The 16,041-nt window shown below is 36.7% G+C and overlaps 1 long non-coding RNA gene across 1 annotated transcript in view; it reads left to right on the forward strand.

The window, feature by feature from the left end:
• The window catches only part of LOC112579522, a 29,959-nt gene extending 13,918 nt beyond the window's left edge, over window positions 1-16,041 (forward strand). The window contains exons 2-3 of the long non-coding RNA XR_006545427.2: window positions 13,820-14,001; window positions 15,088-16,041. This is a non-coding gene — a long non-coding RNA (uncharacterized LOC112579522). The remainder of the gene's footprint in view (window positions 1-13,819; window positions 14,002-15,087) is intronic.

The raw sequence follows: 16,041 nt of genomic DNA on the forward strand, positions 1-16,041 counted from the left end.
GCAAAGAGTCGGACATGACTGAGCAACTGAACTGAACTGAACTGAATGTTTGCAAATATCCAAAAAAAGATGCTTGTATACTATCAGATGCTTATATACTGTCAGAGAATGTATAATATAGCACAGCCTGATTGGGAGATTTTTTTGACCATACTATTGAAATTAATATGCTCTTTGACCAGACACTCCACTTACAGGAGTTTAACTTAGTTAAATATACTTACTAGTACAGGAAGATATATGTGTGTGTGTTAAAGAGTGCTCATTATAGACACACAAACATTATACTGTCCTCCTGCTAAGAAAGACTGAAGGCAGGAGGACATTACAGACACACGAGCACGCAATAAAAATACCTTAATTATCCATTATAAAACACTACATTACCACACAACTATCCAAAGACATGTTGTTAACAAAAATAAACAAAAAATTGTCAAGTAAAATATTTTTGATTATTATGTGTTTAGAAAAAATGAATGCATTTAAATTCATGAATATAAATGAATATTCAAAGATTTGCACGAACAAGTATTGCTAATATCATTGTCACTTCTTGGAAAGGAAAATTAGTCAGATTGAGAAAGGTAAGTGTGAAATGGAATTTTAACTTCCTACTGTATATATTTTGATACATTATAAAATTTTGATATTGAACATATGTAAGTTGAAAAGCAATGAAAATCAAGAAGAAAGTGTATTATAAAGATATCTAAAATGATCTTTAATAATAATCATTGATATGAAGCATTACTACAAGTAATTTTTAAAGCTCTTTCATATATACAGTGTTATCACACCTTACAACAATCCTGTGAATAGTTAAGTAGGTAGAGATTATTATCCTCATTTTACAGTTGAGGAAACACTCTTAGAGAAGTTAAGTAATTTGCTATACTTTGTATTTATTGTATTTACTGAAAATGGAGTCTCTTTCCTCATCATGAGATAGAGGCAAATGCAAAGAGTTTGTCATGTAAATGTAGTTTATGAAAGCTTATACTGAAAAGATAGACATGTGGCTTTAGTGCATTTTGATAACTGAAGAAAATCAACTTTAACTAGGATGATCTTGCTGCTGCTGCTGCTAAATTGCTTCAGTCGTGTCCGACTCTGTGCGACCCCAGAGACGGCAGCCACCAGGCTCCCCTGTCCCTGGGATTCTCCAGGCAAGAACGCTGGAGTGGGTTGCCATTTCCTTCTCCAATGCATGAAAGTGAAAAGTGAAAGTGAAGTCACTCAGTGGTGTCCGACTCCTAGCGACCCCATGGACTGCAGCCTTCCAGGCTCCTCCATCCATGGGATTTTCCAGGCAAGAGTACTGGAGTGGGGTTCCATTGCCTTCTCCAAGGATGATCTTAGGATCATGATATATAATCAAAATATGAATGTAATAAAACAATAAGATGCTATGGAAATAGTAATTATTATAATGGCCCTGCTGAGTAGCATATGGCTTAACAGAACTAGAAATCCTGAGCAGAATCCAGGCTTTAATATTTCTTAGTGAATTTAGAGCAGTCATCTAACAGCTTTGAGCTCCTATAAAATGTAGCCACTCTTCCCTCTGCTTCCCCATCTTCCTACATAACCACACACATACACGTCAGAATGTGAGAATTAAATGAGATGATACATGTAAAAACATCTGGTATGGTGCCTGACATGTTACACATGTTCTAAAAATAGTAGTTTTCTATCTAGTTCATTAAAAGAATAAAGGGACATACAGTCTAAGTCAGACCAAAGAAGAACAGAAGACTGAACATTGCTGAAATTTTGTCAGTAATTGAAGACCCCGGCATCTAGTTGACCTTGGGGACACATTAAACAACATCAAGAACTATCTGAAACACATTTCAAAAAGTCTCTGTGTTTGAATCTGTTAATCTCATACTTTCAGATGATATGATCTCTTTAACTGTGATTTACTTTATCAACTGTCACCTCCCCATTGAGTAAGCTGAATCGTCTCAGCTTGATCACATTTCCTAAACTACACATCTGTGGACATGTTGCCTTCTGCCTTTGATTCATTAAAATTACTTTCACATTCATGGCATTTTCATGACTCTTTGATATATTACTTCAGGCACTGGGAAGCAGATAAAAGATTTCTGGCATCTTGGGAAGGATGAATTTGTCTTGGAGGAGATTGCATCTTGATGTATTGTTATTGAATCTCCTGGAAAGTGTTGTATGAACTGTCAGGCTTTGGTACCTGCTTTGAGCATCTAATGTTGGATATCTAATGTATATCACATTTATGTGGTGTGAGTTGTCTATACGCCCAAGGTCATCTACTGCATTTTTGCTCCAGCTCGTAATAACTAAAGGGGGTGTATGAGACAACCGCCTCTCCTTGACCTTAAATGAAGGTTGTGTTTGGAGCCGAAAACTAATCAAAAACCTACTTGTCTTCACTTAGGGCTGCCATTACTTTGAAACATTCAGAACTGAAGGTAAAATTGAGTGAGAATGACGGAGTTTTTTGGTTTTTTGCTTTTTTTTTCTCTTGTCATAACATGATGATTTTGACACATCTTTACTAGCAACTTTCTATCCTAATATTAATGTTCTTACACCTCCTTCAAACCTTTGCCCACATGTCTCCTTCTCGAGACGTTTCATATAAATTCTGCATACAGCCCTGAACTTCTATCTCCCTTATCCTCTTCTAATTTATTTCATTCTACTTATCATCGCCTGTTGTCATATACTTTACTTACTTATTCCATCAATTGTTATTATCTGTCACCTCTAACTAGGAATCCTTGTTAGTTGTGCCAAATGATGTGTTCCAAGCATCTACAAGAGAGCTTGGCAAAACGTGGGCAGTTCGATAACATATATTTTTTCCTTTGAATTTCTTTATTCATTTTTGGTTGCACTGGTTCTTCACTGCTGAGCCCCGGCGGTGAGCAGGGGCTACTCCCTAGGTGCGGTGCACAGGATTCTCACTGTGGCGGCTTCTCCTATTGCAGAGCACAGGCTCTAGGGTACACAGGCTCAGTAGTTGTGGTGGACCGGTTTAGTTGCTCCAGGGCATGTGGAATCTTCCTGGACCAGGAATCTAGCCCATGTACCCTGTGCTGGGAGGCAGATTCCCAACCACTGGACCACAAGGGAAGTCCCAATAAACACGTATTTGAATGAATGAATATATCTCTCAGGCACTTCCAAGAGAATTCTTGATCTGATTTGATAGTGTTCATGAGAACACCACCTAATCACAACGGAAAATGGTATTCACTGCCAACAATGTTTTGAGTGAGTGAGGGATGACTTCCTGAAGAATATGTTCTCTTCGCAGAATATATTTGTATTCTTTCCCCTACCAGGCAATCTATCCATCACTAGGTTTAGTTCTAAAATGCATGTTCATTTCTTTGAAATGCTTTCACATTATTCCTCATTTACAGTTGCCTGTATATTTCAAGATATAACATCTGTGAAGTATGACAAAGATCAAAAACTAACAACATTTTTTGCAGTACCCAAAAATGGATCTTTGGATCTGCATATAATAGAGATCTTCAGATCTCTGCTTCTAAATTTCAAAGCTTGAATTTTATCATCACACAGCTATGTTGATAAATGTTATTCATACACTCGAAAGGACTTACAGCAAATTAAGTACTGATTTTTTAAAAAATTGAGAAGCAAAATAATGGGAAATCACAAAAAATCAGTGACATGCTTAGGAGTAATTTAAACACAGCAGAAACACCAACAACTCCCCGCCCCACCCCCTGCATCTCAGGGATGCAGTTGCAAAATATGAAGAATTCATTTATGTGTTTGATGGGAAGGTCAGCAAAAGGAAACTTGCATGTAGTGTTTGAGGGGGAAAAGAAAAGATTAGTGCAAACAACTTGGAAGGAAGATAATCATGAAGCGTTGCTTCCAGAACCCAGATCTATTTAATTAAGCCCTTGGAATACAATTTCAGGTTTAATAAACCAGATTCACTAGGAATATTTAAACAGGTCTAAACTGATGCTGCTGCTGCTAAGTCACTTCAGTCGTGTCCGACTCTGTGCGACCCCATAGACGGCAGCCCACCAGGCTCCCCCATCCCTGGGATTCTCCAGGCAAGAACACTGGAGTGGGTTGCCATTTCCTTCTCCAATGCATGAAAGTGAAAAGTGAAAGTGAAGTTGCTCAGTTGTGTCCGACTCCTAGCGACCCCATGGACTGAAGCCTACCAGGCTCCTCTGTCCATGGAATTTTCCAGGCAAGAGTACTGGAGTAGGGTGCCATTGCAGTTGACTTCAAAAAAAACAAAGAACCTAAACTAAAAAGAGAAACAAACCAGAGATACTGACTTAATTATTCATCTTTGCTATAGATGAGGGAATTTACTAAAAGGTTGCCTTCTTCATCTACATTTTGTTTTTTAAATATTTATCAGAATCTCATCTTTTCCATACAAAAGAGCTTACATAATCAGTTATATCATCCTCATTATCAGAAAGGAGGAATCATGAGTTTACAAAAATTTTATGTAAAGGATATAAAAAGAAAAAAGAAAGTGAAAGCCATTCAGTCGTGTCCAACTCCTTGCAACCTGATGGACTGTAGCCCACCAGGCTTCTCTGTTCATGGAATTCCAGGCAGAAATACTGGAGTGGGTTGCCATGCCTTTCTCCAGGGGATCTTCATGACCCAGAGATCTTCCCAAACTGGTGATCAAACCCAGGTCTCCCACAGTGCGGGCAGATTCTTTTCCATTTGAGCTACTCAGGAAACCTAAAGAATATAAAGTAATGTATGAAATAGCATTCACAATAGCATTTTTGTGGTAAGTTCAATAGTTTATTTTACGTGGCTCTTTGTTTTAAGAATTTTTAAATGAAAATAGGTAACATGATCAGAAATAAGTTTAAGATAGTTTGGAAGCATTGAATAGGGATAACTGGCTCAACCTGAGGTCTAGGGGAGGCTTCCTAGAGGAGATGAGTTCAGTCACTCAGTCGTGTCCGATTCTTTGCCACCCCATGGACTGCAGCACGCCAGGCTTCCCTATCCTTCACCAACCCCTGGAGCTTGCTCAAACTCGTGTCCATCGAGTCGGTGATGCTATCCAACCATCTCATCCTCTTTCGTCCCCTTCTTGTCTTGCCTTCCATCTTTCCCAGCCTCAGGGTCTTTTCCAATGAGTTAGTTCTTTGCATCAGGTGGCCAACATATTGGAGTTTTAGCTTCAGCATCAGTCCTTCCAATGAATATTCAGGACTGATTTCCTTTAGGATTGACTGGTTTGATCTCCTTGCAGTCCAAGGGACTCTCAAGAGTCTTCTCCAACACCACAGTTCAAAAGTATCTATTCTTTGGCGCTCAGGTTTCTTTATGGTCCAACTCTCACATCCATACATGACTACTGGAAAAACCAAAGCTTTGACTAGATGGACCTTTGTTAGCAAAGTAATATCTCTGCTTTTTAATTTAAAAACTTTTAATTTTTAATTTAAACTTTTAAATTAAATATGCTGTTTAGGTTAGTCATAGCTTTTCTCCCAAAGAGCAAGCATCTTTTAATTTCATGGCCACAGTCACCATCTGCAGTGATTTTGCCCCACCCCAAAATAAAGTCTCTCACTGTTTCCATTGTTTCCCCATCTATTTGCCATGAAGTGATGGGAACAGATTCCATGGCCTTAGTTTTTTTTAATGTTGAGTTTTAAGCCAGCTTTTTCACTCTCCTCTTTCACCTTCATCATGAGGCTCTTTAGTCCCTCTTCACTTTCTGTCATAAGGGTGGTGTCATCTGCATATCTGAGGTTATTGATATTTCTCCCTGCAATCTCTTGCCTGGAAAATCCCATGGACAGAGGAGCCTGGTAGGCTGCAGTCCATGAGGTCGCTGAGTCGGACAAGACTGAGCGACTTCACTTTCACTTTTCACTTTCATGCATTGGAGAAGGAAATGGAAACCCACTCCAGTATTCTTGCCTGGAGATTATCAGGGATGGGGGAGCCTGGTGGGCTGCCGTCTATAGACGGACACGACTGAAGCGACTTAGCAGCTGCAGCCACCTGCAATCTTGGTTCCAGATTGTGCTTCATCCAGCCTAGCATTTAGCATGATGTACTCTGCATAGAAGTTAAATAAGCAGGGTGACAATATACTGCCTTTATGTACTCCTTTCCCAATTTGAGAACAGTCCATTTTTCCATGTCCAGTTCTAGCTGTTGCTTCCTGACCTGCATACAGATTTCTCAGGAGGCAGGTTAGGTGGTCTGGTATTCCCATCTCTTTCAGAATTTTCCACAGTTTGTGGTGATCCACACAGTCAAAGGCTTTGGTGTAGTCAATAAAGCAGATGTTTTTCTGGAACTCTCTTGCTTTTTCGATGATCCAACAGATATTCGCAATTTGATCTCTGGTTCCTCTGCCTTTTCTAAATCCAGCTTGAACATCTGGAAGTTCTCGGTTCACATACTGTTGAAGCCTGGCTTGGAGAATTTTGAGCATTACTTTGCTGGTGTGTGAGATGAGTGCAATTGTGTGGTAGTTTGAACATTGTTTGGCTTTACCTTTCTTTGGGATTGGAATGAAAACTGACTGTTTCCAGTCCCGTGGCCTCTGCTGAGTTTTCCAAATTTGCTGGCATCTTGAGTGCAGCACTTTCACAGCATCATCTTTTAGAATTTGAAATAGCTCAACTGGAATTCCATCACCTCCACTAGTTTTGTTCATAGTGATGCTCTTAAGAGGAGATGATGATCTCTTGAAATCGAGATATATGAGTTAGCCAGGTGAAAAAAGGCAAGAAGGGCATCGAAACAAAGTATACAGTATATTGATGACTTACTCTTAAAATAAGCTGATGTTCAAATAGTTATATAGCATAGTTAATGTGTTTGGTATATTTTCTTTTCTTTTTTTTTTTGGCTTCATCTGCATGGTATGTGGGATCTTAGTTCTTAGTTCCCTGAACCTGTTCCCCCTATAGTGTGAGCTCTGAGTCTTAACCATAAAGCACCAAGGAAGTCCCTGATTTCTTATTTATATGAGTAATTCAGCAAAAATTGCAGCCACTACCATTCTAAAAATCTCAATTGAGTTATTTCATTGCAAACCAAATTTGACCTGGTTCCCATGAGAAGAGATGGAAATTGGGGGGAAATACTAATAGGTCACACAATATAATGTGCTCACAGCTGTCCTTCAAACCCCTGTGACATTCCTAAAATATAAAACACTGTGAGATGTGTTTAGGACAGCACAGAGTCCTTAAAAGAATACAAACTGGGCCCTTCCTTTGGAGTTAGAGATTCCAGTGTACAAAATATGCGGATTATAAACGCAACTGCATTGGATACTCTTTTTTTTTAATCATCCACCCCATGACTCTGGAGAAGTAACTGCACTTGAGAGTATCTTCTAGGTTGATCATCCCCATCTTTTTTATCCAAGGGTAACCAAGAGGATTTCTAGAATAAAGAATGGATGTCTTAGATTGGCTCCATTCTTCATAGGATTGGCTCTAAACCTATGAAGAAGAGCAAAAGATATAGATAGAGCTGACATATTTCCACTCTGGTCCAATAGAAAAGTTTATGAGATGGTGATTTAAGGCTGATGCTTCAGCTAAAAATAAAAACTATTTGCTTTCCTAGACTGTTGTCTGTGTTTGGAAGCCTTGGTCAACTAGTATAATGGCCAAAGGTGGCAGGATAAAACTTTGAAATTAAGAATCATAAACATAACAGGACTAATACTATACACTTAAATAATTCTTTTTTAACATTGCTTTGATAACAAGGCAAATCAGATAGATCTTTGGAAGCAGACTGATAAAAGTATATTTAAAGCTTTGTGTTTTGACATATTGTGCCCTCCTAAATTAAAAATAATTTACTGATGATTTACAACAATCTGCTTACTTGCTGAAATTAATCCTGCTGATGAGTTAACCAGTTGTATGACCCTGAGAAATTTATTTGCTCTCTCTTTGCTTCAAGTTCTATTTTAGTACCAAAGAAATAATAAAAAAAAAAACTTCATAGAATTTTTAAAGATGAAATTAGGACATGCTAAATGTGTGTCTAATATAAAGAAAAAACTTAATAAGTATAAATTGTTAAAGGTGTAGTTGTTATTTATTATCAATATGTAGAATGATCTGAAAATAGACCCTCTCAACTCCCCCTTTCACTAGAATAAATATTGATTGGATAAATGAATGTTTAGTTATGTATCACCTTATAAAAATAGCACTTTTTTCACTGCTCAAATGGATCTTTTATAGGTAAATATTATTATCCAATTTATACATTCAAGGACTTCAACACTAAAAGAAATAGGGTGGGGACTGGAATGTTCTAAGGGAAGTTGGATGGACTAGGCAGAGTACACTAGAGGCAAAACCCACCCAGCTTCCATTACTCAGGGTGTAGACAGTCCTTACAGCTTCTTCCCTTATATTAGCTGTTTGGCATTTAATAAGTTTCAAGAGCAGAAAGGAGTAAGAAATAAAGTGTAATACACTCAATGTATTTTAAAATAATCTTTAAAACATTAAACAACATATTGATAAAAGAGAAATGTAAATACTTTTATCATTAAAAATATTCATCTTTGTTTCATTTAAAATAAGTATAAATTTAAAAAAAAAGAAAGAAATGTAAGCAGATGGAATAATACAGTAGAAGCAAATATGGGATATAGGAAATAAAAAGAAGAACAAAGAAGGATTAAGAATTATTGATACATCCAGCAAAATAATTACAACTGGAGGACTAACAGATGAAATAGTTGAAATAATAAAATAGGCTGAAACTGTGTGACTATATCACCAATGTGTGATGTTAGGTGGAGGTGGTTTTGTTGCTAAGTGACTCTTTCATGACCCTATGGACTATAGCCTGTCAGACTCCTCTGTCCATGGGATTTCCCAGGCAAGAATACTAAAGTGGGTTGCCATTTCCTTCTCTAGGGGATCTTCCTGACCCAGGGATTGAACTTGCGTCTCCTGCATTGCAGGTGGATTCTTCACCACTGAGCCATCAGGGAAGCCCATGATTTTAGGTAGAGCTGATTTAAAAAAAAACAAACAAACATGTAAGTTAGAAGGGAATATTAGTGAGTTCCCTGGTGGTGCAGCAGCTAAGACTCAATTCTCCCAACACAGGGGACCCAGGTTTGATCCCTGGTCAGTTAACTAAATCTCACATGCCGCAGCTGAGAGGTCATATGCCACAATGAAAGATCCTGCCTATTGCCGTGAAGACCAAAGATCTGAAATGCAGCAACTGAGACCTGGCTCAGCCAAACAAAAGTATAAACAAATTATATATATATATATATATATATATATATATTTTTTTTTTTTTTTTTTTTTAAAGCCTGCTTTATAAAAAGAAAAAAAAAAAAAAAAAAAAACCAGGGAGGAGGTAATAAGTCAGCACTAAAGAAGGCAATGGCAACCCACTCCAGTACTCTTGCCTGGAAAATCCCACAGATGGAGGAGCCTGGTAGGCTGCAGTCCATGGGGTCACGAAGAGTTGGACACGACTGAGCGACTTCACATTCACTTTTCACTTTCATGCATTGGAAAAGGAAATGGAAACCCACTCCAGTGTTCTTGCCTGGAGAATCCCAGGGATGGCGGAGCCTGGCGGAGCCGACCCCCATCTATGGGGTTGCACAGAGTTGGACACGACTGAAGTGACTTAGCAGCAGCAGCAGCAACAGTTAAAAAGGTAATAGGAGGGTTCCAGTGAAAGTAGATATAACGTCTAGAAGAGATATAATGAAAGTAGATATAATGTCTAGCTACTTTTGTCTTCCCAAGTTTTTCTCAAAGATGCCTTAGGCTAATAACACAGACCAGTATTCTGTGACTCTGCTCTATGCCTTAAGCCTCAAAAACAGCTTTTAAACTATAGCTATCTATTCATCCTCCTCCAAATTCTTTCCTCCAAAATAGCAGAAGTCAAGTGGTTTCCCTTACTCTGACCCTCTCTTTTGAAAACTTACGTTTTTGATATCATTATCTGCAAAGTATCCAATATTATATGAGACAGTGCTCCTGAAATTTCTTTGGTCTCTGTATCACTTTAGTGAGGCCAAGCAAACAAACAAATACAATCTCTGAAAAGACTGGTGCTGATCTTGAAGAGAAATTAGTTACATGTTAGACTGTTATTATCATACAGAAAGTATTTTTTCATTGTAAATGCAAATATATCAAGGTTTGAATTTTATAGAAATGGATATTCTTTAAAAGTCCAGCCAGAATACCCTCTTTGGTTAAATTACACAGTACAACATTTGTCTAACTATAGCATAGGATGTCAATTGGGATTATGTGAAAAAGCTCAAAATTTTAGGAAATTGTAGTTTAAAAAATAAGTTAAACAGTTTTGTTTGCTAAAGAAAACTTTCAAAACACCAGTGTCCCTTATATAGATATAAGAGTGCATTCCAGTGCTTTTCAACCTAATCTGACAATGGAAGCCCTTTGTCTGTTGTAAAGCTCAGAGCTAGTAGTTCATGAAATATACTTTGGGAAGTGCAGCTTCAGGAACTATTCACAGAGATGGGAATTCTAGTTCTCTAATAAAGGCTCTACATTCTTTTAATACAACTGTGTTATTAAAGGACTAAGAGGAAATCTCCATAATGTAGTTTCTGACTTTATATTGCAGTAGGATGAGAAGCATCAGATATTTGGAAAGATGATAGAGTTAAATGAACTTAAAAAAAATCTGAACTTTCTGAATGGAGCACTACACATTTTAACTTTAGAACAAAACAGTTTGAACATATTTCTTGGAGGTGAAATACGTCTTGACTGTTTTGAATTTTTTTTTTTAAAAAAAGCAAATAAACACACACATGCAGTGTTTTATTTATTTAATAACTTGCAACCAGGGTTGGTGAAATTTCGAGATACAAATTTTTACCCTTTTTTTTTTTTTGAGATGATCAGCTTTTCTCTCCTTGTCACAAAGAGAGCTCATGTCACTGCCCAAGTGCAAATAACTTCTTCAGGAAAGAAAAACTACTGTGAAACGTGCCCAAGTTTGATGTTCTAAGACATCTGTGGGCACAATGGACATTCAGAACTCCCCAGTACACATTATTTTATAAGTCTTTGCATATTTAGTTTTCAAGTTCTATTATTATTGTATATAAAAGAAGTGAAACTTTTTCTCCCTAATATTATCCACAACCTTTGAAATGCTAACATGAGAGCCTTTGAAATGAGTTTTGAAAAAATCTTAATAACCAATATCATGACAGATATGTAACACTAAATGAATTCACTCAGTCACTGCCCTTTAACAGCTATGTTTTTTCCTTATAACCTTTCATGTTAATATTTACAACTGTATTATAGTGTCTTCTCTATGAATATACTCTCTGGATTAGATAAGGGATGTGGAATTTTTTCCATAATAAAGTAGTCATCTGGATTGAATTGTCAGAATCCAATCTGCACATCACCACTCTTACTTTGTTTTGTGGAATGAACAAAGACGTCTACTTCGACACACTCAGAGCAGGATTAAGACATCCTTCAAACCTTCTGATTATTCCAAAGATTAACAAAAATTCCCTGCTAACTGACCAAAAGACTAGATGTAATTTCTATTTTTCCAGTAACTGTTGAAAGGCAGATTTACACAAATGGAGACACATTTATAAATGAGGTTTATGTATCTATGTCTCTTTTTATATATTTAACATTTTCTTCAGTGCTTTGTAAAGTGACATGTTGCTTTCAAGTTAGTGTATGAGTGAGTAATGAGTAAAAACTACTTTGAAGATTATTTATGTTGTATCCATTCACATTGGAGATAATCTTCCTTAATATTTAAGCCTTACATCTTCTCAGGAATGAATGTTAAGGATCAAGCTTACTTTTCAAACATATATAACCTCTGTGCCATTCTATCCTCACCTCCCAATAGTTCTCAAACAAAGCCTTATGCAAATTATAAAAATTGAGTTTATTCTTTAATGTTTAGTAGAATAGATGTCTTCCTGTATGATGTCAACAGAGCTGGTAGTTGGTCAGTTAATTTTAGAAAGAAAATAAAATTGGATTAAAGAGAGAATTATATATATATATGCATACATAGATTATATACATACAAATATACATAAATTAAAAGTTTTAACAAAAAGTAAATTTTAAATACTACAGTATGTAGCTTATAAAGCACCTTTGTACATAAATTTTTTGATGTGAGGACCCAGGCCTTTCTTTTTGGTATTGTTTTGCAAATGGGAGGTCTCTGAAGTCTTTCTTGCATAAATCACATATGTAACACATCTTGTATGATTTCAAGCTCTGATTTCACTAAAATGGGATGAAAAGAAAACACTCGCTAAGCAATCTGAGTGCAAAATGCTTGCACGTAGTTATCAATTGTTTGATTAATTGCAATCTTCCTTCTGTCTTTCACATACCTAATGTGACAGCACTTAAAAATTGTTTGTCATGAAGTATATCAAATACAAAGTATAAATAAAACGCATATGTATAATTTAAAGAATAACTGGCGTACACACAACCAGGTTAAGAAATAGAATATCGCCAGTACCTTAAATGCCCTTTCTGTTACACACCCCAGAGGCAATTATTAGAATGACTTTTATGATAATGGTTCTCCTGCTTTTCTTTTCAGTGTTGCTGTCCTATTTGCATCTTTAAAGTATATCTTTAGTTTGCTTTTTAAATGCGAAACAGAATAGAGCTGTATTTTGGTGACTTGCTTCTTCCCCTTAACATTGTGGTGATGTGTTTAGCTAATTTTCTTCTGCAGCATAGCATTCTATTTCAGGACAACACCTCAATTTACCCATTCTACTGTTGATGGACAATTTGGGCTTTTAGTTTAATTCTCCCCAAAGTAGATCCTAAGGCAAAGATTTGGGTATAAGCAGCTTTTCTAGGAAAAGATTCTGGGAAGCATTGTAAAATAGGAGGAAGTAACACTCAGAACGGAGAAGGCAATGGCACCCCACTCCAGTACTCTTGCTTGGAAAATCCCATGGAAGGAGGAGCCTGGTAGGCTGCAATCCATGGGATCGCTAAGAGTCGGACACGACTGAGCGACTTCACTTTCACTTTCACTTTTCACTTTCATGCATTGGAGAAGGAAATGGCAACCCACTCCAGTGTTCTTGCCTGGAGAATCCCAGGGACGAGGGAGCCTGTTGGGCTGCCGTCTATGGGGTCGCACAGAGTCGGACACGACTTAAGTGACTTAGCATAAGACTCAGAAAGAAGAAAAGCCGATAAAATGTGTGTTCACGAACAAGTGATCACTATGGCTTTATTCCTGCTGGCAGCTCTGAAAGAGTATGACGAACACAGTAGATTTATCCACTAAGGGAGGTGGAACTTAGAATACTTATCCACCAATTCCTGTCCTAAATTGGTTGCATATCACCCTAGGCCATCAACTCCTCTTATGGCTTGTCCCTTGTGTGGATTGCTGAGGGTGCCCAGAAGCAGAGACACACAGGAAGTAATCATCTCACACAGGAAGTAATCATCTCGCACAAGAGCTGTCCAGGATAGGTTGAGAGAATAAAGTGGAGTCCTTTTTGGATCTGCTACAAAGCAGCCATTGTACCACTCAGATCCACTCTTGCCCCGCAATACTTTCACTCTGTCCTGCCACTGATTCTTCAAGGTTCAAGATGCAGTTCCCTGAAAGGGGGAAAAACAATAAAGCACTAAGCAATGGGTGAGTTAATGGGCCAAAGTATAGTCCCTACAGCTGTGGTTGGTCCTAAGACTATTATTAGTATTCATCAATCCCTTTACCACCCATTATAAATTTCTCTTAGAAATTCTCGAGGAGCTTGCCTGGGGAACTGAATCCTTGGTTACCTTGCCTTTGTAAAGACTGGTTGTGGAAATTGCCTATCTGTTACTATCATTGACATGAAACCACCAGGAAGTATCCTTGCAAGTCCCTCTGATAAAGTTCAAGACACTAAAATATGGATTCTTCCTGTCCAAGAACATGGTATGATTTTCTATTCTATTCTTTCTATTCAATTGAAATGATTTTTATTAGAATTTAATCATTTTATTCATAGAGAGCTTTATTTATATTCAATACATCCTAAATTTTTGTTTTTGATGTTATCATGAATGATGTTTCTCAAGCTTTACTTTTTAATATTTGGTATTATACAAAATTGCTTCTATGTATGAATTTAGTATTAAAAACATACTCCTTGGATTCTTTGGGGGTTTTCTAAATAGATAATCATATCTATTGGTGATTATACAAATAATGTTTATTTTGTCCTTCTTATGCAATGTTTATGTGCTTTATTTCTTTTCTCATTTCATTGCATTGAGTAGACTGAGAGTGATGATAGGTGGCATCTTTATCTTGTTCCTATCAATTTTTAAAATATCAAACCAAACATATTCCTGGGAGAGACTCAACTTAGTTATAATGGACTATGCTTTTTATATGTTATACTACTGGGTTGTGTTGACTAAAATTTGGTTTAGGGATTTTCAAAACTATGCTCATGAGTGTGGCCAGTCTGTAATTTTCCTATCATGTGCCTTCCATCCATGTCTTGTTTTGGCACCAAGGTTGTGCCAGCTTCAAAAAGTGAGTTGGAAAGTATTACTTGTTTTTCAGTTCTCTGGAAAAATTCATGTAAAATTGAACTTAACCATTCTTTGACTGTTTAGTAAAATCTTTCTGTTAAGCTGCTTTGTTCTGCTGTTTTCCTTACAGTAAGATTTTGAACGAGTATCCCAGTTGCTTCCATGTTTCATGTTATCCAGGTTCTCCATTTTTTATTGAGTCAGTTTAGATGAGTAGTATTTTGTGGTAGTTCATTCATTATCTCTATATTTTCTAATGTATTGCCATAAATTGATTCATAGTAGTGAATAGTTATATTTATTTTTAATTCTTAATAATTTTTTCTCTCTTTTTCCTTTGATGAGTGTCTCCAATAGTTTTTTAATGTCTTTAAAGACTCAATTTTTGATTTGGTTACTCTTTTAATTACAGATTTGCTTTTGCTTTTATTTTTATGAATTAAACTTTTCTATTTTTACTATTTACCTACACTTCCTTTAGATTTATCATCCTACTGCAATGGGGAAAACCTGGGTTGCATCTCTGGCTCGAGAAGATTCCCTGGAAGAGGGCATGGCAACCCACTCCAGTATTCTTGCCTGGAGAATCCCCATGGACACAGGAGCCTGGAAGGCTGCAGTCCATGGGGTCGCAAAGAGTCAGACATGACTGAGCAACTAAGCACAGCACACTTCTAACTTTTCAAGTTAGATTTTTAAAATTTATTCTTAGCCTTTTTTTTTTTTTTTTTTTGTCCAGATGAAAAACATTTAAGGGAATAAATTTTTCTTCAAGAACTCCTTAACCAACATACATTTTCTATTTTTGTTTAGTTACAAACACTTTGTATATTGTTACAGTTTTTTCATTGACCTATGAGTTGTTTAGATTTTTAAAACATTTCCAAGTGAATGGAGTTTTCCAAATAATATTAAAGTTCATTTCTAACTTAAGTGAATTGGGAATGGTGAATGTGGTCAGTATAATACTGATGCTTTGGAATTTGACAAGACTATTTCATGGTATATAATGTTATTAATTTTTATGAACATTCTCTGCACGCTTAAACATTTACTAGGGACAGTATTCAATTTGTGCTATTATTTCTAATCTTCTATTTCTTTCTTTCTGTTTATTTCACTTATATGTATAAATTTAGGGGTTTTTTTGGTGTCTGTTCTTTCCAACATCTAGGTCTTCCTTTACTGTCTGTTGTTTATGCTGGTTCTCACTTATAATGCTTTGTTTACTTGTGTGTTTTGTGATTTTTGATAATGGATGTAATGCTGGTTTTCTCTGGAACTTAGTGAAAAACTATTGAAACTTCCTAAGAGGAACTGGGTTTCCCTGGTGGCTCAGTGGTTAAAAAAAAAAAAAGAAGAAAGACAGAAATCCACCTGCAGTGCAGCAGACTCGGGAGATGCAGGTTCAATCCCTAGGTTGGGAAGATCTCCT

Source organism: Bubalus bubalis, chromosome 16 (assembly GCF_019923935.1).
Source record: "Bubalus bubalis isolate 160015118507 breed Murrah chromosome 16, NDDB_SH_1, whole genome shotgun sequence".
Taxonomy (NCBI): Eukaryota; Metazoa; Chordata; class Mammalia; order Artiodactyla; family Bovidae; genus Bubalus; species Bubalus bubalis.